The 23,181-nt window shown below is 44.2% G+C and overlaps 1 pseudogene; it reads right to left on the reverse strand.

Moving 5' to 3' along the window:
• Window positions 1–1,231: 1,231 nt before the first annotated feature.
• Window positions 1,232–1,350, reverse strand: LOC148671490 (5S ribosomal RNA; annotated as a pseudogene).
• Between the last annotated feature and the right edge of the window lie 21,831 nt (window positions 1,351–23,181).

The following is a 23,181-nucleotide window of genomic DNA, read 5'->3' on the forward strand; positions in this document are numbered from 1 at the left end:
CATCCTGATGTCCGAAATCACTCTCACCCCCCAGCTACTCAGCTTCTCCTTGATAGTCTCGTCTGAGATATATGCCGGGAGGTGGAGAAAGGAAACCACTACCTCCTTCCGCTCCAGCCAGCGGCAGTAGCAGGGTGTGCCCTGCACATCCAGTCCCACAGCCACCGCGTCCGCATGTTCTTTTGAGTCCAGAGTCAGTTCAAACTCTTTTGGCGTCCGGGGGCGGCAGGCAAAAAGAGAGCCCTCCCCACAGACGCCGTGCACCGCTACGATAATAGCACCCGCAGATGGTTTCTCCACGCCGCTCACATCCACCACAACAGTATGCGCCCTTGCAAAAACCCGCCGGGGGGATCGGTCTGAATTCCTCATCCTTCTCTTTCCTACACCACTCTCCTCCTCCACTACAATAACATTCTTTGCCTCCATGTTTTTTCCTTCCATTAAAACACAAACAGGACTCAGAAAGCAACAAAAAAGCAACAACAAAAAACCAAAAGTCTCTCCCCTCCCCAAACAGCGCTAGGCTGAAGGGGAGGGCTTCGAAAATCAACCAAAAACACCAAAAAACCACAAAAATTCACAAAAAACAAAGTCTTACTTGAGACAAACAAATCCTCTATTCCTCTCCTTCTTCCTGCTCTCACGCTGACCACGCCCCCTGTGACATCAGAGGGCCTGCTCAAGGGGGTGTGGCCGTAAGCGAGAGGAGGGGTCACTGGCACCCTTATTATAGAGAGGACAGCTCCGTCACCTCTTTTACGACGCTGCTTTTTTTTTTCTCTTCTTCCCACGTTCTCTCTCTTCACTGCCTTCGTCCCCGCTCTATTTCACTTCAGCCTTTCACTCTTGCTTCCTTCCAATGAGGATGGAGCTGTGGGAGAAAGGGCGCTATAGAGGATCGCTGTGGAGAGCTGCTGCTGTGCTTTGACATCTGAGCTCTGTGGAAAACGATCTCAATACAATTCTGAAAAACGCGACTCCCAGAACGCCAGCCAAACAAGTCTCCACAGCCGAAGCGCTGTGTCTCTTTTCAGCTGGCGATAAACCTTTCCTCGATCCTTTGCGGACTTGTAAAACTGTTCATGATCAGAATAAAAAACGCTCACGCTAATACACAAGCACCTGTGTCTCGCCAAAGCTGACAAATAAACAGACGGAAAAGCCGCACTGCACGTGTGAACAGGGGAATGAGCGAGCGAGCAGGGATAGGGCGCCTCTTGAGCTTAAAAGCTTACAGCACCTGGTATTCCCAGGCAGTCTCCCATCCAGGTACTAACCAGGCCCATCCCTGATTAGCTTCAGAGATCAGACGAGATCAGGCGTGCTCAACAGGGTGTGGCCATAAGCGAGAGCAAGGTTCAATGGCCCCTTTCTTATAGAGAGGACAGCTCCGTCACCTCTTTTACGCACTGCTTTTTTTCCCTTGCGTTTTTCTCTTCTTCCAACGTTCTCTCTCTTCACTGCCTTCGTCCCCGCTCTATTTCACTTCAGTCTTTCACTTGTAGCGGCAATGCTTGTTAATAAGACAGAATTAAGTGTTGCTGTGCTTTTCCAAATGAGGCCCCATCTCTCTGTTCATCTCTGTGGTGCAGCCACAGAGAAACTATTCATGCAGGCTGATTTAAAGATGTTTTCTTTTGTTAAGGGAAAGCTCCCAAACGGGGATGCAATTAGCTAAGCCTGGCTATCATGATCAATGGTCATCCATTGGCGCCTATCAGTCTAGGGAGTGCCGAATGGACATCTGGACTGCATTCCTAAGTGTCAAGATTAAGTGACTTATATCTCACCTTGACCAACTAATCAGGGACTGGCAGGGCATGGTAATACCACGTGGGTCTCCAATGCCCGCCAAACTCTCAACCAATCAGCACACATCTGGGTCTTGATCAGATCGGGGCTCTCCTTGGCCATTTTCACGCATCCTCAGAGACAATCACGTGACAACTGCAGTTGTCTGCAAAAGGACTTGGACTTTGTTCGAAGCGTGAGGCCGAGGATCCCGTACGTACTCAGAATTCTACCAACGTGAATGCTCCGCTTGATCAACGGCAGCCTACAGTTGGACCCTCGTCGACAACCTGAATAGCTTATTCAGAAGCAGCGCTGGACCGGGAACGAACCAGCTTCTTCCCAGGCAAAAGAGTGACTTGTGAGGACTCGCGGTCACACTCTGTGCATAGAGACTTTCTACTAGCCAGCCGGACTGCTGGTAGATCCCCTCGGAGCAACGACTGCCCTGCGCGCCGCAGTCAGATTCTTCCGCCCGTCCTACTCCGAGCTGCACCTCGACTGGTTGGCCGGTAGCCAGAGGACGCCGACACAACAACCATTGGACAACCGCTGCAACAGAGCCTGTCAGCTGGTTTGGTGTTCGTGCCGGGAAATTACAAATCCATACACAGTGGATAAGTAAACCCCATGTTCTACATTGCGTCTCGAGAATTCAATTGTACCTCAACACAAGTTGTTATCAATTTAATTCATGAGTAATGTATTTACTTCCGAGTTTAGAGTAACAGTGGGTAATAACACTGATTAGCGATTTGGTAACTGAACGATATATATTGACATATATTCTCTGTTGTGTATCTCTTTGTGTTTGCATCTCTTCGAGATTATATACCTTGTATATTGATAACCCTCACAGTAAGGTCTGCCGCTCGTATCCAGGCAGACTAGTATATGTTTGGTGCACAGTTTATATTAATAAATGTATCTCGTGTATTGAACCCGTGTGTGTGCGTTGTTAGTTGTTCTGACGATTGATTTTCTAAAAGCCCAAACGAACAACCTCGTGATTACTGCTACAATTAATAATTGTCTCAGTAAACCCATCAAACCACTACACTGGTGTGCAGTTACTAAAAAAAAGGGTGTTTTTTGGAGAAATTGTAAGAAAGAGGCTTGATTTCACAATTTAAGAACATGTCAGAAGCTGAAACGAGAGCCGTGCTAGAACTAATAGATTTAATCTAGTAAGCCCCTTTGTAGCCTTCATAAATTTATCTCAGGATTAAAATAAAAGTGAAATAATCTTACAGTGTGCAGTAACTGGGGGACACAGGAGCACAGCTGTCCTGTTTTTAGACTAAAACGGCATAAAGATGTGATATAAAGTTTTCTAATAGGTAACAGTAGGCTACAGGAGAAGGGGGGCAAGGGTTGTGTTTAAAACAAATAAAAGCTGTCACAGTATGCTTGGGAAAAGATGTACAGTTTCAACTACTGATGTGGGTGGGGGACACCCCAGACCTATTGGGCTGGGATACCCTGCAGCATTTATAAGGAATAACTGTATGAAATAGCATTTATGTGAACTATCTCAATAGAGTTATGTGATATTGTGATTGTTTTACCTAATGAGGGAATCCATAAGGCTGGGCTACTCCAAGTATTAGATCTTCAGACGGGAAAAAAGGGGTATAAAACCAACTACATGATAAAGCCAGGGTGAATTCGAGGATGGGAATTCCTTCTCAGAACGAGCTTGTCTGGTGACGTATTAGCTTAAGGAGGGTAGTGCAGTCCAAAGACAAAATTGCCTTGACCCCAGCAGCAGAAACCATTTTTAATGTTTTGAAACAAGCCTTCTTGCAGGCACTTGCCCTGGACTGGATTCCCTCAGACGGATCATCTGTATGTAATCTGTCTGTAAGTGAAAGAAATGGGTTGTGAGCTGTTGTGCTGGTGCAGGAGCATGGAGATAGGCATCGTCTGGTGGGTTATTATTATTCAGGACCCCTCGATGCTGTGGCCAAGGGACCTTGTTTATGTGTTGTGCAGGCTACCTGACTGGCTGTATAAACTGTGAATAATCTGGTGTAGAACTAGCAGACCGAATGAAAAGATTCAATTGAAACTTGTAAATATGCTAAATGGAAAATTGTAGCGATTTACAGATGCAGCCATTCAAAATGCACGGTACAAACCCGTGGTACGGTAAACTACCCACAAGCCAACGCAGGGCACCGCGGTAAGTGATTGGCTGGCCAAAATGACCGACAGGGGCACTTGTGGTGCATTGGTTGGTAGTGAAAAGATTTAATAATTTAATCTCTTTACTGTGCACATTTTAATCCGCTTAGTTTTGAATATTTATGTGGAATTTTACCACTAAAGGGAAATTTTAGCAGCTGAGCATAAAAAGAAGAGGAGCATAACGCATCTGAAGGTCATAAACGATATTAATTTAGGAACATAAACATTACTGTATCTACGTAAACTGTACTGTGTATGGCTGGTCTTGGTAGTTTAAAGACAAAATACACACCAGTCTTCCATTTCTCCCTAAACTGTTAAGCATGAAAGTTTTATGAAACGGTACCCAAATATGCGATTGCTGTATAGAATGAATTTTAATGTAAAAAAATTATTTAACACAAAAATTAAGCTGTTTACATCTTCCGCCTGAGAACAGTCACCTGTTGCTACCCAACGCAGAAACACAGCCACTAACTAGCAAAGAGAGGACATTAGCTAGCCAATATGATAAAGAAATAAATGATTATTTTGTTTATTTCTTTTGCACATTTATTTGAACATTTCCATCGATTGTACAAGCACTTGGAAACTGTCCAATCCCTAGTTCATCAGGCATTTTCTTTTACTCTGCGGGCATTCTCCCGGTCTGGCGCCGGTCTGTGTCTTCTAGGATATAATGCCAGCGAACTCTTGTTTTTATGTCCACTATAACAGACAATCTCCTTTGCTTTTAACCGAGTGTTTAATAATGTCCTAAAATGAAAATTATTTACTTTATTTCTCTCACGGGATCATCTATCTACATAAACTATGGGACAGAATTCTGGGGTCTCCCCATACCAGAGAGTATGGTAGGGCTTCAGAATGGTGATTGGCTGACACCATCTGACACCCCTCTGATTGGAGAAAAAAGACGTGCTGGTTTACTATACATACTGTACCAGGAAGAGGATTTCTTTCTATTCGAAACTTGTATTTTAAAAGTTTAATTAAGAAGTAAAAACCTTACAGCGTACACAGATTTCTAAACTGATCAGGATCGTTATCTTTGTCTTATGCATAATAATGTTCACCGCTCTGTCCAGCAAATTAATAATAAACTTTATTTTATATAGCGTTTTAAACGAATAAGTAATTAGATTGCTCATAAACCTAATCACTTATTCTACATAAACACAGCGTAATTGCTCTCTGAAAATGCTTTTTCTTTTTATTTAGGCTCAGATTTCAACTATAGATCGTATTATTAATAACCATAATAACGACCAACCAACCATATAAAAAAACAACCATATAAACATAATACCAACCAAAAACATAGATAACAACCACAATACAAAATCAAATATATCAAACCATTAAACTCTTATCATAATCCCGCCCCTTTTGCAAAACCAAACCCTCCTCCCATCCCAGTTTATCCTCTTTATTATAAACAAAATCCACCTCAGTTTTCAACATAAAGCATTACACAAAATCAATACCTCAACACTCCATACTCAATAATGATAATTCACAAACAGCCAGAACATGTAACTCCACATTTACAAATAGACCTCATTTCCATAGCCCCGCCCCTTAAGCAAAACCAACATCCCTCCACTGTTATCTCTCTCCGCTGGCGTTTGTAATAGTTTTTATTTTTAAATAAATTTTAGCAAAGTCATGTATTTTAAAAATCTTAAGATTTCTATATTTTTGTCTTTATTTAGTGGTTTCATTAGTGACAAAGGCTAAACTTTCTTGGAAAAATGTCTTTTATGTAAACCACGTTTGCTATTAATTCATTTAGGGCTAGAATATGTTCATTGTCTTCCAATGAAAGAAGGGTTCCTTTTCGCCATAGTCGAGTTGACATTAGAAGCTTGCCACGCCCGGACTGTTACACCAACGCATAAGCATGTTAAAGCGATTTAATTGAGGAGCCTAGCTTTCTTAACTAGTACAGATGCAGCCATTCAAAATGCGCGGGCGATACCGCATTATTTTGCAGTGCGCTTTACGCGGTCTACCGCGAGTTACCGTAAATTCTCCTATAATACCACAAGCAAAATAATAGTATCCGGAATTTCCGCAAGGTGGAGCTAGTAAAGCTCAACCTCTCATGTTTGAGCTGTCGCCATCAAAGTCTTTAACGAAGATATTACTAATAGTATTGATAATGAATGACCTTGGACAAGCTGTAAACAAAGTATTGCCTTTGTCCACGTTCTTTTTTTCATTGACCGTCTTTGTAAAAAAAACACCACAGCATTTCGCAATCACGTATTTGTTTCCAATCATGCAAAGTACAGTAATTTTTGAGAATTGATTCACCATGCCTTTCACATGCTCATAAAAGAGATTGATTTAGGAACATAAACATATTACCGTATTCAAACTGTACTTTATACAGTATGTATATGTATATTTAATGTCTTAACTGTGCCCGTTTAAGTATTGAATATTCATATCTAATTTTACCACTGAAGGGAAATCTTAGTAGCTGAGCATAAAAAGAATAGGAGCATACTGCAACGCGTGTGAAGGCCATAAACGATATTAATTTTGGAACATAAACATACAGTATATGGCTGGTCTCGGTACTTTAAAGAAAACATACACACCAGTATTCCATTTCTCCCTAAACATTAAGCATCGAAGTCTTTAACTAACGTGATACCGGAGTCAACAAGCATACTTTTAGAATTTGATTAAAAGGGAAAATAATATGGAATCGCGTATCTAAAGAAATTAATAATGATATAATTATATTCATGTACCACAACACAAGAATAGTACACGCTGTACATTGTCTGTTGATAATATTTCTGTAGTGCTTTTTAAGCACTCTGCACATGACTTTGCCGGTGGCACTGTGGGTTAGGTTCCTGACTCCCATGGCACATGGTCTGTGATCAAATCTCACTAGATTTTTTTTTAACAAACATTTATTTGAAAATTTAACGTTTCCTTAGTCAGAGATTAATTAAAACCTCACTCGCATCAAACAAATTTATATTTCTAAATATCACAACATGATCGAATTTAAGTCATTTTAATAACAATGAATAGTCACCTAGGCGCTACAATATTAACATTTATATTGATTTAAATCGCATTTAAATCGCCTTTATTTAAAACCCATAAATAAAGCTGATACTGTTTAGACTTTTAATTATTTAAAACTGTATTACAGCAGCACAATGCACAATGCAACGTAAATCGCTATCTTTGTCTTCTGTCTAATAACGTTCACCTCTCTGTCCAGCAAATTAACAATAGTAATAATAATGAACTTTATTGTATATGGCGCCTTTAAAGGTGGCTCCTCAAAGCGCTTTACAGGTTAAAAACAATAACAACAATACTGTTAGGCTGGGCAAACGATTTTTTTTTTAAGAAATACAAAATGAGATATAATGATGTGTTCCGGCTTAGACATTAACGAAGAGCATAACACGTGGGCGGCATAGAGGTCGGCTCTGGCTTTCCCATCTACTGTATACACTGCAAGTACAACCCCCTCTCTGCAGGAGTGCTGGCTGTGACGAATTAAACCGGTTTCACAGGTATTTTCAACGTAGAAGGAGGCGAGATTTCCAGCGAAAGACACCTCCCCCCCTCAAAAACCCAGTAAGTACAGTACTTACTAGTTAAAGGCTAGGCTCCTCAATGAAATCGCTTTAACATGCTAATGCGTTGGTGTAACAGTCCGGGCGTGGCAAGCTTCTAATTTCAACCCAACTACGGCGAAAGGAACTCTTCTTTCATTAGAAGACAATGAACATATTTTAGCCCTGAATGAATTAATAGCAAACATGGTTTACATAAAAGACATTTTTCCAAGAAAGTTTAGCCTTTGTCACTAATGAAACCACTAAATAAAGACATAAATATAAAAATCTTAAGATTTTTAAAATACATGACTTTGCTAAAATTTATTTGAAAATAAAAACGATTACAAACGCCAGGGGAGAGAGAGAGAACAGGGGAGGGATGTTGGTTTTGCATAAGGGGCGGGGCTATGGAAATGAGGTCTGTTTGGGAATGTGGAGTTACATGTTCTGGCTGTTTGTGAATTATCGTTGTTGAGTATGGAGTGTTGAGGTATTGATTTTGTGTAATGCTTTATGTTGAAAATTGAGGTGGATTTTGTTTATGATAAACAGGATAAACTGGGATGGGAGGTGGGTTTGGTTTTGCATAAGGGGCGGGATTATGATAATTGGAGGAATTTGCGAGAGTATAATGGTTTGATATATTTGATTTTGTATTGTGGTTGTTATCTATGTTTTTGGTTGGTATTATGTTTATATGGTTGTTTTTGTTGGTTGGTTGTTATTATGGTTATTAATAATACGATCTATAGTTGAAATCTGAGCCTAAATAAAAAGAAAAAGCAAATGATTAGGTTTATGAGCAATCTAATTACTTATTTGTTTAAAACGCTATATAAAATAAAGTTTATTATTAATTTGCTGGACAGAGCGGTGAACATTATTATGCATAAGACAAAGATAACGATCCTGATCAGTTTAGAAATCTGTGTACACTGTAAGGTTTTTACTTCTTAATTAAACTTTTAAAATACACGTTTCGAATAGAAAAAAATCCTTTTCCTCGTACAGTTCTGTATGTATAGCAAACCAGCACATCTTTTTTCTCCAATCAGAGGGGTGTCAGATGGTGTCAGCCAATCACCATTCTGAAGCCCTACCATAATCTCTGGTATGGGGAGACCCCAGAATTCTGTCCCATAGTTTAGACAGATGATAGATACTTTTATTGATCCCGTGAGGGAAATAAAGTAAATCATTTTCATTTTAGGAAATTATTAAACGCTCGGTTAAAAGCAAAGGAGATTGTCTGTTATAGTGGACATAAAAACAAGAGTTCGCTGGCATTATATCCTAGAAGACACAGACCGGCGCCAGACCGGTAAAATGCCTGATGAACTAGGGATTGGACAGTTTCCAAGTGCTTGTACAATCGATGAAAATGTTCAAATAAATGTGCAAAAGAAATAAACAAAATAATCATTTATTTCTTTATCATATTGGCTAGCTAATGTCCTCTCTTTGCTAGTTAGTGGCTGTGTTTCTGCGTTGGGTAGCAACGGGTGACTGTTCTCAGGTGGAAGATGTAAACAGCTTAATTTTTGTGTTAAATAATTTTTTAAAATTAAAATTCATTCTATACAGCAATCGCATATTTGGGTACCGTTTCATAAAACTTTCATGCTTAAAATGTTTAGGGAGAAATGGAAGACTGGTGTGTATTTTTTCTTTAAACTATCAAGACCAGCCATACACAGTACAGTTTATGTACATACAGTAATGTTTATGTTCCTAAATTAACATCGTTAATGACCTTCAGATGCGTTATGCTCCTCTTCTTTTTATGCTCAGCTACTAAAATTTCCCTTTAGTGGTAAAATTCCATATAAATATTCAAAACTAAGTGGATTAAAATGTGCACAGTAAAGACATTAAATGATTAAATCTTTTCACTACCAACCAATGCACCACGAGTGCCCCTGTCGGTCATTTTGGCCAGCCAATCACTTACTGCGGTGCCCTCCGGTGCCCTGCGGTGGCTTGTGGGTAGGTTACTGTACCGCGGGTTTTTACCGCGCATTTTGAATGGCTGCATCTGTAAGTACTGTACTTACTGGGTTTTTGAAGGGGGGAGGTGTCTTTCGCTGGAAATCTCGCCCCCTTCTACTTTGAAAATACCTGTGAAACCGGTTTAATTCGTCACAGCCAGCACTCCCGGAGAGAGGGAGGATGTATTTGCAGTGCATCGGTACACAGTAACATATTCTAGCCCAGTAGATGGGAAAGCCAGAGCCGACCGCTACGCCGCCCACGTGTTATGCTCTTCGTTAATGTCTAAGCCGGAACACATCATTATATCTCATTTTGTATTTCTTAACAAAAAATCGTTTGCCCAGCCTAACAGTATTGTTGTTATTGTTTTTAACCTGTAAAGCGATTTGAGGAGCCATCTTTAAAGGCGCCATATACAATAAAGTTCATTATTACTATTGTTAATTTGCTGGACAGAGAGGTGAACATTATTACACAGAAGACAAAGATAGCGATTTACGTTGCATTGTGCATTGTGCTGCTGTAATACAGTTTTAAATAATTAAAAGTCTAAACAGTATCAGCTTTATTTATGGGTTTTAAATCAAGGCGATTTAAATGCGATTTAAATCAATATAAATGTTTATATTGTAACGCATAGGTGACTATTCATTGTTATTAAAATGACTTAAATCATTATGTGATATTTAGAAATATACATTTGTTTGGTGCGAGTGAAGTTTTATTTAATCTCTGAGCCATACTGATTCTTATGGAAGCCAGTTTCCACCAGGGAGTAAAAAAAAACACACTATGATATTCTCTCCGATGCAGTGCAGTTAAAAACATATCTCTGATGCTGTTCCTAAGTGAATATCGTTTATGACCATCAGACACTTTATGCTCCTTTTCTTTTTTCCGGTGGATTGAACAGGGAGAGGCATTTCATGATGTACTTTTCACTGATGAAACAACAGTGGCTCTGGAACAGTTTTCAACCATGTCGTTTTATAAATAGGGAAGATATGTGAACAAGCAAAACCCAAAACAAACATGTATGCCATACGGCTTACGCGTTACTGAAGCTAAAAGTTTAGCCTTTGTCACTAATGTAACCACTAAATAAAGACATATAGAAATCCCTACGTTACAGACTGTATATGGCTGGTATTGGTAGTTTAAAGAAAAAATACACACCAGTATTCCACTTTCTCCCTAAACATTTTAAGCATCAGAGTCTTACATGTGGTTATTTCGGAAACGTTTGTACGTGCTCCTTCTGACCATGTTACTGTTAACTGTTACTGACCATTTAAGTTTAAGTGCCTGTGGGCACTTTTCCTGTCCGTGGGGGGTGGGGGGGGTGGACCGTCTTTCATTAGAAGGTTAGTCTGTTCTACTCTGAGAATGTAGAGGGGGTGGAAAGTACCCGCGGTCATTTAATTAGTATTAAAATTTGCACTGATTCCCTTGCGAAGATACGGACATAGGAATATCCGTGCGTGGTCAAACAAATGGCATAAAAACGACAAAGTGAAGGCTGTGAAAACATTCACAATGTACTTTATACACAAAGCAAGTGTTCTCACAACTCTAGGAGGTTTCATGAAAATGCTACAGGCGTGCCAAAATCGTTTTTTTAAATTCAAGGTGACTTTACCGCGGTTTTCATTTTCAGATTGTGAATCAAAAAAGGCATTTAATTAAACATGCAATTGCGATTTTAATCAATTACTGTATTGATTTTAACACACATTCTGTACAGATATAGTACAGTCACATTCTTCTGTCGTCCAGTAGTGTAAAACTAATTAGCAGGTGATTGAGATAACAATGCACCGCCCACTGAGTGGAATGTTCTCATTTGTTCTCAAGTGTAAAAAGAGGTGATAATTCTTAATAATTCCGTGTCGCACTAACTAACCTCTTAAGTTTATTCCGCCAGACAGTACATGAATATAATTATATCGTTATTCATTTGTTTAGATACGCAATTCCATATTATATTCCCTGTTAATCAAATTCTAAAAGTATGCATTTGTTAGATAACAAGCGAATTCACAGAAAAGGTTAAAAGACTATCACTTTTCACAAAGTATATAATCTTAATATGGTCAGAAGGAGCACGTGAAAACGTTTCCCAAATAACAACATGTAAGACTTTGATGCTTAAAATGTTTAGGGAGAAATGGAATACTGGTGTGTATTTTTTCTTTAAACTACCAAGACCAGCAATATATAGTACAGTTTACATATAGTAATATGTTTATGTTCCTAAATTAATATCGTTTATGAGCATGTGAAAGGCATGGTGAATCGGAGATTCTCAAGAATTACTTTGTATGATTGGAAACAAATGCGTGATCGGATCAACTAAATGCTGTGGTGTTACTTTTTGTCAATGAAAAAATAAACTCTTTTCGTTTACAAAGACTGTTACAAAGAATGTGGACCAGGGTAATACTTTGAGCTTACAACTTGTCCAAGGTCATTCATTATTAATACTATTAGTAATATCTTCGGTAAAGACTTTGATGCATAAAATATTCCTGCATAATTAAAATATTTATGATAAAGGTGGTAGGTTGTGTACTTTTGTCCAACAGAACAATCTTGCTTATATAAAATATACCGCCTTTTTAATGTTTAATGATTAACATGCTGTAATACACTGTTTAAATTTAAAAGTCTAAAGAGTATACAATTTAAATTCTTAATTGAATAAAGATTGTCCCTCAGCAGTGATCGGGATTTGAAACCGACGTTTTCTGGTGACAGCTCAAATGCTGTACAGGAGAGGTTAACCTTTATTAGCTCCACCTGGCAGTTTTACAAGGTGATTCCAGATACTATTAACATAATCTAATTTGCATACGGTATGATGCGGTATACTGCAACACGCCCACCGTGTTATACTGCAGCATACCCCGCTTGTTTTGAATGGCTGCATATGTATATAGACTCTATATATACATTTGGTGCATGCCACAATTTTGGATGGTGGTGGAGGCATAGGGATTTTCTCAACAAGGCAGGGACTCCAGTTAAGAATGCTGGGTTTATCTCTGAACTGTTAGAAGCTTTGCAGCTACTGACTGGAGTAGCTGTGGTAATGTGTAAATCACATAAAGAAATGTTTCCAGTAACTCGAGGGAACAACTTTGCAGATGCAACTGTCAGGTGAGCAATACTTGTAGAACAGTAGTCTGAGACCTCTGTGAAGCACAGAAATGAACATGGTTAGAAAACATTGTGGGGCTGCATGATGATGGGGTGTGGAGCTGACAGCACACCAGACGCCCTGCATGCCCTCACAGCCTAATGCCCTTTATAGCCCGACAAATGCACTCTGTTGGACACCCAGGTGGGAGTCAAATGGTGTGCCGGTTACCCAAAACAGGGTGAGAACCGGGTTTGAAGCAGTAACCACTTATGTGGTATCTGGATGTAATGTTTATCAGAGGAACTCAACTACAGTTCAGGTGCGGGTGCAACAGCTCAAAAGGCCTGCTCCTGAGGAACCTTTCAAACCTGGGAAATTGAAAATTGTAAAGGGAAACCTGGGCTCTTATAATCTGTTTTCCCAGTGGGTTGCTGCCACTGCCTCTGTGTCTACCAAACACTTGATAACAGAGATTTTTTTTTTCTTATAAAATATACTTTAATCAGAAAAAAAACATCGCAAAAGTAACCATCTCACACATTAACTCTCCAAAAAATGATGGCGGAACGGCGGTGATTGTCCGTTATCAATCGTTGCAAGGGTGGGCGGATTTGCGCTATTATGAGAGTCCCTCCAAACCCTACCGCTTGCTGTCAAACATTAATCCCTGTACAGGGTCCATAGTCCTTTCCATCGCTCCCTTGCCGTAGGGAAACCCCATTTGGCAACGTCGCGCTTCATCCTCCTCCTGAGGTCCGCCAGGATCCTCTCCTCCAGCTCCCTCGCTCCCCACTTGATGTTGTGCCGGATGAGATTGTTCCTCGCGTCCCACAGGCCTTTCTTTGTGAGGGACAGCAGCAGCCACATCAGGAACTGCGTCCCCTTGTCCAATCCGGTAGGTGCCAGCCCCAGCAGAATGTACTGGTAACTGAGCACCGCACCCGTCTCCAGGAGTTGCATGGTGTTGTCCATTCTGCCCCACACCGCCTTGGCGAAGGGGCAGCTCCAGAACATGTGCTCCTGAGTCTCCTCGACGAAACACGTGTCCCGGGGGCAATGCGGGTTCCTGGTGAGCGAGTGTCTGTAGAGGACCTCTCTGGTTGCCAGTCTCTTGTGTAGTTGATTGTCCAGTTCTTTAGGCTGCGTCCTTTCCCAGACTTGTCTGGGAACTTGCAGCCTTTCGTCGGCGACCAGATGCCCCCTCACCTCTTTGTACAGAGCTCTGTGGTTGGTGCAGAGCTCTGGCTGTCTCGTGGCCTCGTACCTCCTGCTCCAATTGACAGCGTGGGTGTAGAACTTCGGTCGCCTCTCTGCCTTGGGCCCAGTGTTTGACCACTGGACCAAGTGCTTCATCGGGACGGAGAGCCACAGCCTGACAAAGTACTGGTACTTGTGGCTGATGGGCTCCCGCAGCGCCCGACAGAGGTTGCAGAAAAAGATGCAGTCGAGTTTCAGGGGGAAATGTGGGACATCTCGACCCCCTTCCTCGACCGGCTGACACATCCGGTTTCTCGTGATGTACTCGTACTTGCCGCCCCAGACAAAGCCGAAGATCATCCCTTGCAGCGCTCGTCTGAGTCTGGCCGGCAGCGGGTACACCACCGCCAGGTAAACCAAAGCCGGCAGGACGTCTGCTTTCAACACCATCACTTTCCCTGTGTAGGACAGCGACCGCGTTTTCCACAGACCCAGCTTCGCGTTCACCTTGGCGATCCTCTCGGTCCAGTTGTTGGTCTCGTTGTCCTGGCTCTGGAAGGAAACCCCCAGTATTCTGAGGGGCTCCGTGCAGAGCTCGAGACCCTCCGGCGCCGTCGTCCTGTGCTTCCAGGGCCCGAAGAACTTCAGTTTGCTCTTTCGGCGGTTGAGCTTCGACCCCGAGGCTCTGGAGTATTGCTCCATGACCTGCAGGGCCCTCCTCAACCCCCTGTCCGACCTCAGGAACAGCGTCGTGTCGTCGGCGTACTGGGAGATCTTCAGGGTTTCCCCCGCGCCTCCCGGTATCTCCAGGCCGTCGATGACAGGGTCCCGTCTCACCGCCTCTGCTAAAGGCTCTGTGAAGAGAACATAGAGAAGGGGTGAAAGGGGGCAGCCCTGTTGTACTCTGGATTCCCAGGCGATGGCATCTCTGGTCAGCTGGAGGTTCCAGCTGACGGATCCCCCCTCCACCCCGCACGTCTGGTCGCTGTGGATGATGTGGGGGAGGGCGGTTCTCAGTCTGCCGGTCAGGAGCTTGGACAGGATCTTTACGTCCACGCAGAGCATCGTGATCGGCCTCCAGTTTTTGAGGTCGGCGGCGTCTCCTCCCTTGAAGAGCAGGGAGATGACGCCCTCCCTCATGGTGTCTCCGAGTTTCCCCCGGCGGAAGATCTCCTGCGCCACTTCCACCAGATCTGCCGCCAGGGTGTCCCAGAAGCAGGTGTAGAATTCCTTGGGGAGTCCGTCCGGCCCCGGCACCTTGCCATTCTCCATGGACAAGAGCGCCGCCATCAGCTCCTCGGCTGTAATCGGACCCTCCAAGTCCTCCGTCACCTCCTCCGGTACTCATGCCTTCAGCCCCTCCAGAAAAGCATCGCCTGCCTCCACCTCCGTCTGCTTTTCTGAAAAGAGCTCCTTGTAGAAAGCGGTGGCCGCTTCTACTTTGTCGCTCTCGTCCAGCACTTCCTCTCCATCTCCCCGTCTCAGGCTGTGGATCACCCTCTTTTTCTGGGCTCCTCGGACCTGATTGAAGAAATAGGAGGAACAGGTTTCATTATTCTCATAATGCTCCCTTTGTGCCTTGACCAGGAAAGCCTTGGCTTTCTCGGTGTGCAGTTTGCGGAGCCTCTCCTTCAGGTCCCGTGCCCGGGCTGAATTGAAGGCTCCTCCCCCATTAGCCGAGCTGTACTCCTCCTCGAGTTGCCTCTGGAGTCGTGCAGCTTCCTTCCTCTCCCTGGCCGCCTTCCGTCTGCAGTACGTCTGCGCCAGGGTTCGGGTCCTGTCCTTCACTGACTCCCACCATTCCACCACGGAGCTGTAGCCGTCCCTCAGGTCGACCCAGCTCGCGTAGTCTTTCCGGAACAGTGCCCTGAAGTCGTCTTCCTCCAGTATCTCCCGGTTCAGCTTCCAGTACCCACGACCGAATGCCGGCAGGCTGGTGTTAGCCACCACCGTCAAGCGCTCGTGGTCGGAATAGCACGCCAGGGACACCGTCGCCGACTCCAGGGAGCAGGTCGTGTGCAGGAAGATGTAGTCCAGGCGGCTGCACACTCCCCGGGAGTTCTTCCAGGTCGTTCCGGCGTCATTAGGGCGGCACCGTCTGAAGCCGTCTACCAGGGAGAACTGCTTGAGTAGCGACTCCAGCTCTGCCGAGCTAGCATCGCTCCCCTTCTCCCGGTCGACGTTGAAGTCCCCGCCGAGCACCACCTGTCTGTTGGTGGTGCAGCAGCTGGCCAGGTCAGAAAACACTTCCTTCCGGATAGAGGGTTCCGTCGGAGCATAGACGTTAATCGCTCTCAACTTCTGCCCCCTCCAGTCGATGTCTGCGACCAGGATCCGGCCCTGCACCACCGAGAAGGAGGAAACCAGCGCCATCTCTGGGTTTCCGAGGAGGATTCCCACTCCGGAAGAGTGGACCCCTCCTACGCTCCAGCATGATTCTCCCTTCGTCCATTCCCTGGTGAATGTCAGCTTGTCGCTTTCATCCTTCAGGTGGACCTCCTGTAAGAAACAAACTGAGAAAGACTTTGAGGCCAGATCATGAAAGACTCCCCGTCTTTTCACTGGGTCTCTCAGCCCTCTCACGTTAGTTGTTAGGAAGGTTAGTTTCACAGTCATGATTAAACTAGTGAAAGTTAAACCTCCTCTCTGTACTTACAGTTGAAACTTGGGAGTCTACATCTGGGCACTGTTTAGCCTAGATGTAACTCCTCTCGTTCGGGTCCTGGGGGGAATATGCTGGGCTCCCTCCAGGTCTCGCTGGGGACTGAAATGTAAACATGCTGGACAGGTCCAGCCCTACCATCAGTCCGGGCTCCAGGGCGGCTTCGAATTAATCCTCGTCTTCCTCGAGGATACTCTCCGCCATCGCTTCGGGAAGACTCCTTTCTTCCCTTTTTCCGGGAGTTTCGGGAACCTCCAGTTTCTCCTGGGTCTCGGGGGAGGGGGGCTCCAATTCCTGGGCTGCCTCTTCCTGTTGTTGTTCCTGGGCCTCGGGGGAGGGGGTTTCCATTTCCTGAAGCGCCTCCTCCGGTTGTTCCTGGGCCTCGAGGGAAGAAAGTTCCATTTCCTCTAGGACGAGGAAACGGTTTTCCCTTACCACTCTCTTTTTCTGTCCTTCCGAAGGTGGATCCGCCCTGGGTCTCTTCTCCCGCTTTCGTTTTCCCTTTTTGCTGGGAGTTATCCAGGGCCCTTCCTCCGGTCGGCCATCTTGTCCCTCTTCCTGGCGGCCATCTTGTGGCGCCGATGTGGCTGGGGGTGTGGCCTCGGCAGTTTCGGTTCTCAGCGGGGGAGGTGCAGGTTCTTTGTTCTCACCCCTCTCCCTTTGTCTGGAGACCGGTTTCTGCCTGCTGGCTTCCACCACCTGCGCAAACGAAGGTTTGCTTACCTTGCATTGGCGAAGGAGGTGTCCCTCGGCGCCGCATCCGTCGCACTTTTTGGCTGCCCGGCAGGTTTTTGCCAGGTGCCCGTCCTCGTTGCAGTTGTGACATCTGACGATGTCACATGTGTTTGCCTTGTGGCCGGACCGTCTGCACTTGCTGCAAAAATCCGGCATCCTGGGGTAGTGGAGGTACCCCCTGTCGGCTCCGATGTTGAAGCGAGCCGGGGGGTGCTGGAAACCGTCAACGCCCTCTGGGTCCTCCTTCAGGAGGACTCGGTACTGGCGTTTGCCGTACCAGACGCCTTCGTCCCTGACCTCTGTCGGTTTTCCCACCACGGTTACATACCTCCCTAGGTACGCTGTTACCCGTTCCGTTGGTACGTAGGGATTGTATGTGCAAACCGTGATGGTCCTCTGATTCGTCTTCCTCATAGGCTCCGGCCTGTAATCAGAGAAACCAGGTTGCTTACCTTTCTCCCTGATCAGTCTCGTTGCCTTTTCGTATGAGGCGTCCGTGGCCATGTATGCCTCCATGTATCTCTCTGCCTTGTTGTCCTGGAGGCAGTATAGATCTCCTGCCACCAACTGCAAGATCCCTCGCAGGAAGGTCATAAAGAATGACTTTGCAGTCGGCATCGGCTCCGTCTTCTTTGTCCAGTGGAACCGGATCAGTGTCCTCTTGTCTGCCATCTCTGAGGGAGAAAAAGGGAAAAAAAAGGAGGGAAAGAGAGAGAGCAAAAGGAGCAGCGAGGGAGCCCTGGCCTTTGTCCTTGTGGGCAAAGCCCAGCTAGGTGCAGGCGCAGGAGGAGAGAGAGAGAGGAGAGCGGAAAGTGCTTCCGGGTCTCAAGGAAGAAAGCAAGCCACGTGTACCTGCTCCCAGCCAAGAGGCCAAGGAGGCAGAGAGAGAGAGAGAGAGCGAGAGGGAGCTGATAGCGCTTCCGAGTCTCGAGGTGGAAAGCAAGCACCGCGGGCAGGCCACGTGTACCTGCTCCCAGCCAAGAGGCCAAGGAGGCAGAGAGAGCGAGAGAGAGAGGGAGCGGATAGCGCTTCCGAGTCTCGAGGTGGGAAGCAAGCACCGCGGGCAGGCCACGTGTACCTACTCCCAGCCAAGAGGCCAAGGAGGCAGAGAGAGAGGGATAGAGAGAGAGAGCGAGAGAGAGAGGGAGCGGATAGCGCTTCCGAGTCTCGAGGAAGAAAGCAGGCACCGCGGGCAGGCCACGTATACCTACTCCCAGCCAAGAGGCCAAGGAGGCGGAGCAAGAGAAAGGGGGAGGGGAGAGGAGAGGAGAGAGCAGAGAGAGAGAACGTTGCTGCCGGATCCCACCCAGCTCAGCTGCTGCTTGGCCTTAACCCCCTAGGCTCAACCTAGAGCGATACCAGCTCAAGCACTCTTCAGGATCTTCGATCGCCTTCTAGACCTTTGGAAAGACAAGAACTGCGGGCATGCCACTTGAACTTGATCTTAGCCAAAAGGCCGAGAAGCGATAACAGAGATAAGCCCTCGGTGGGCACTGCCCTGCCCCTTGTATTATGATCAAGGAACACACTTCACAGGGAAGGTGTGTCAGGCTGTGGCTGCGTTGTTAGGGGTGAGATGGACTGAGATCACCCTCAGTCTGCTGGAACAGTGGAATGAAGGAACAGATCTCTGAAAGATCGACTAGACATCAGACTGAAGGAACGCCATGGGATGCGGGCTGGATCAAACAGAACTGTGTAACAGAGCCTGTTTGATATCATCACAGGCCAATCAATGAAACTTCCTGGAGGGACGAATTTAGCTAATGGATTGTTGAATTTGCTAATTCTCTATTGTAGTATTGTAGGTTGCTAGGACTTAGCAAAGCACATCTATTATGAAGAAAAATATATATCATAATTATAATCCAGATGATTCGGGCATTGGTGCATGGCTACAGTCTGTGCTAGGAACATGGAGAGGGTCTCTGGTTCAATACATATTTGTGGGTCTGGTATTATTCGTTATGATCATATCGTTAATATCCTGTTTGAAAAACATGTGGACTAAAGCTGCTGCTTCTGTGCTAATTGTACGCCCTGAAGGGATCATGAAGGTCAAAAAATGATTTCATGGAAAAGGTTCTCCTATCTAGTGGCAGAACCTGATGGGTAGAACAATATAGTTTTAAGGGGGGTTACCCTTGGGAGTGATTCCCCTAGATGCAAATGATTATTGTGGTTTGTTTGTTCATAATAAGATGTTTTGCAGGAACGGAACAAAGAGAAATTTTACAACTTCAGCTTCAGCTAGAATTGTTCTGCAAAACGTCACAGCTGAGGCAGGGGAACAATGTGTAGATTTTTCTAAGAGTTATTACCCAGTTGTTGACCAATCTGTTGACCAATGTTGACTAAAAAAGCCTAAGATTATGCTGGGCTCCAGCCCACAGGGATTTACCTGTGCTGTAAGAACTAATGAGTGAATAAGGAGACTGGATTCTGGTGAAAGACTTCAGGAAAAAGAAATGGTGTTCACTCAGGTGGAGGGGGCTGTACCAGGTGCTGCTGACCACTGCCACTGCTGTGAAGGTCACAGAAATGGTGCCCTGGATTCATGCTTCCCACTGTAAAAAGGTCACAAACGAACTGAGCAAAGCGCAGGAGTGATGTCTCCAGAAGGACAGATGGGGATAACCTGCTTGGGACTGATGTGCACAGCCTTTTTCCTTTTTATGTAGAAGCCTGTCACCACCCCAAAAGAGGAAGAATCTAAACACGAAGCCTCTTTGTATACAAACTGGCTGAATGAAACTGATAATGAGGGGGATATGAGTAATTTGTGGTATAAATTTATAAATCATACTGTAAAGTTAAAGAAATTTAATACATCTTGTTATATATGTGCTTTAATGCCTCATTCTACAGCCTCACCCATGCGACTTTTTATGAAATGTACTCTTTTATTAATATCACGTTAGAAGGCTTAGACGCTATCAAACAAGAATTAAGGGGAGTTAGATTAATGGCACTTCAGAACAGGTTCGTGCTGGACCTTCAAAATGCAGCATCTGGAGGAGTCTATGCTTTAGTAGGAGACTCCTGTTGTACATATATTCCAGCTAATGACGATGATTATGGAAATCTTACGCTCGCTATTCAGCATTTGAAAGAACTAAAAGACAAGGTGAATAAAGAGAGAGGCAGAAAAGATACACCGGCTTTTCTCTCCTGGTTAGAATCACTGTTTGGGCCAGGGGGAATGTTTTTCTTTTAAGTTACTAACACCGATTATAGGGGCTGTGATACTTGTCTTCCTGTTTTTATGTTGCTGTATGACATGTATTATTTCAATGCTTCGAAATATGGTACCTAGGGGGATAAACTGTTCATCCTTCCAGTCTGGAGAATTGGCAGCTGTCTGACGTCAGTAAGTGATCCTTAAAAAATTAATAGTTCCATGACAGTGTGCATCACCAGAAAATCAATTTCAATGCATTAAAACTCTTGTTATCCTTCTGATCATTGAAGTGTCGTTGCCCCAGCACTGTATACTCTTACTTTTGACGCCTGTCTGAAGTTGGATCCATTTCTAAGAATGGTGACTCACATATCCTCATGCTCAACTTTGGCTCAACCACACAAACTATGAAGTTAATCATCTGCTTTTGCTCCAAGATTTATGTTACTAGGCTCTCTCCTGGGGATCCTCGTGTTCAAACATTGCCCTTATTGTGGATGATCCATGACAGAATTCAGGGAATTCAGAATTCTGATACCTCAGCTCAGATTCTGACTGGGCAGACTGTCATTGCCTGGTGTGAATGTGTGCATATCTGTTTTTGTGCATGTTCTGTGGCCTGTTGTACAGTACATCACAAATGAAAGGGAAATGGAAAACTAAAATAAGACTCAAGTGTTTTATCTTTCATTAACAGTGTTTCATTAGTATCTGTGCTAGATCCTGTCATCCACTGCTTACCACGACAGGCTCTAGCACAGGATAGCAGCTAATACATTTAACAATCTCACTGCACAATGTTGTATATTCAAGGGCTGATCTTCTGTACTTTTTCTTTCACTTTTCATTTCCTAGAAACTCAGTGCTGCCAGGAATAATCTGAGAACAAAATCAATCTGAGTGAAAATCTAAGCAGAAGAAGATTGTTTTACAGAGTCAACAAGGTCTAATTCAAGGTCATCAGCACTAACAACATTCTCTCTGGAGACAGGCGATAAGAAAATTGAAAGTATGTATTGTTACACAACAGCAGAGACTATGAGTTATGCTATCATGAGAGTGGTGATGGATTTTTTTCATTGCTTAGTTTTGCAGGTTCTGTACATTTGAACATTCAAAGTGACTAAAGTAAAGGAGTTTTCCCTTTTTACCACATAATTCCCAAAGATCAACACTAATAGAAAGCCTAATTCCAGCCAAGATTCAATTACTGTCTCTCAGGCATCCCAGCAGTGGATTTCATGACTTCAGACAGCCATCTTTATCAGTGGAGAACTCAATGCTCTGAGGTTTACTGGCAGAGTCTCACACTGGGTAATATGTTGGTAAATAATGTCCTATGGAATTCTACTATTGATAAATTCTACTATGGAACTGCGATGTGTCCTGAAAAAATCTTCTATGATAGTGGTACAGTCCATCACACCCCACCTACAGCCTTTAAAAGAGAAAAAAAAACTGACAACAACAAAGTAAGTCTGTGGTGTAATCAACTAGGTCTTGCAAACATACTTAACCTCTTCCAGCTACCAACATTACAAATGCTGTTTACACATTAGATGGTTATTTTTTGGCTTCTGATATTATGGTGGAAAAAGAGCCCTGGAATCTTTGTAGAAGGACAAAAGACGGAAAGAACGGGCAGTGTAACCATGGCGAAGAGAAGGGAAATATTGGAGAGAGCTTTTTTCATACACTTTTTATCATTGTTTTTCCAGCCCAACAATGATCAACAAATATGGGCAGGCGTCCTGTGCCAAATCCAATCTACCTTTCTTCCAAGCATACAGGAATGTCAGTGAATTAAATATTGACATATGAAAATACCCAAAAATATGCAATCACACATATGCAGTTTGAGCAAACATAAGACAATAACCAAGTACCACAAACTACCAGGCATCATTAGCAGTTCAGGTGGGGAGCTGTGTCAGCATGCGTAGGCTGCAAAGGAACAAGTAATAGGTCTATTCTATGCTTAAAAGAGAAGAAAGAAAACACAACATTTCAGCCGTGGAGCCCTCACACCTGAAGAAGGCTCCACGGCCGAAACGTTGTGTTTTCTTTCTTCTCTTTTCATCTAGTGTCATTAGCCAGTTCCTGTCAAAATAAAATAGAAATGGATAACATTCTAGAGAGAGTTTGAAATACCAAGGTACAATTTAAACCATATTTCTTCCACTACAACCACAATATTTTGGAGAGATCGCTGAGCCTAACTGTTCTGGCATGTCCGTTAGCCTCCGTCCTGCTTCAGCAATGAATGCAACGGGGCACATTCTGAGGGAGATGCGGTCAATCAGGTTGCAGGAAAACCACGCTATGCTTTTTTTTGAGATCCTGAAAAGGACAGAGGGGCCATGTATATGTGTGCAGCTGGATATGTAATTGCAGGTGGCGTAGCAAATTCTGCTGAAGCCCCACTGCCTGGTGTGGACGGTAGCTGTGCATGTTGCAGCAGAATTGTGCATGTGAGATCAAGGGGGCATGTCATGTGTTTTAGCACTTCACTCCCTTCCGGAAGCACGTGATTCCCTGAGTCCAAAAAATTTGTAAGTTCTTTGGATGACCTGTGGACCGATCTTTCACGATGAAGAATTCCTTAAGAAGAATAGATCTCGGCCCACCATCCCAATGCCTCCATCTCAAAACAGCAACCTCCCACTGCCCTTAGTCTGCAAGGCAG

This window comes from Lepisosteus platostomus, chromosome 5 (genome assembly GCF_059453375.1).
Source record: "Lepisosteus platostomus isolate fLepPlt1 chromosome 5, fLepPlt1.hap1, whole genome shotgun sequence".
NCBI lineage: Eukaryota > Metazoa > Chordata > Actinopteri > Semionotiformes > Lepisosteidae > Lepisosteus > Lepisosteus platostomus.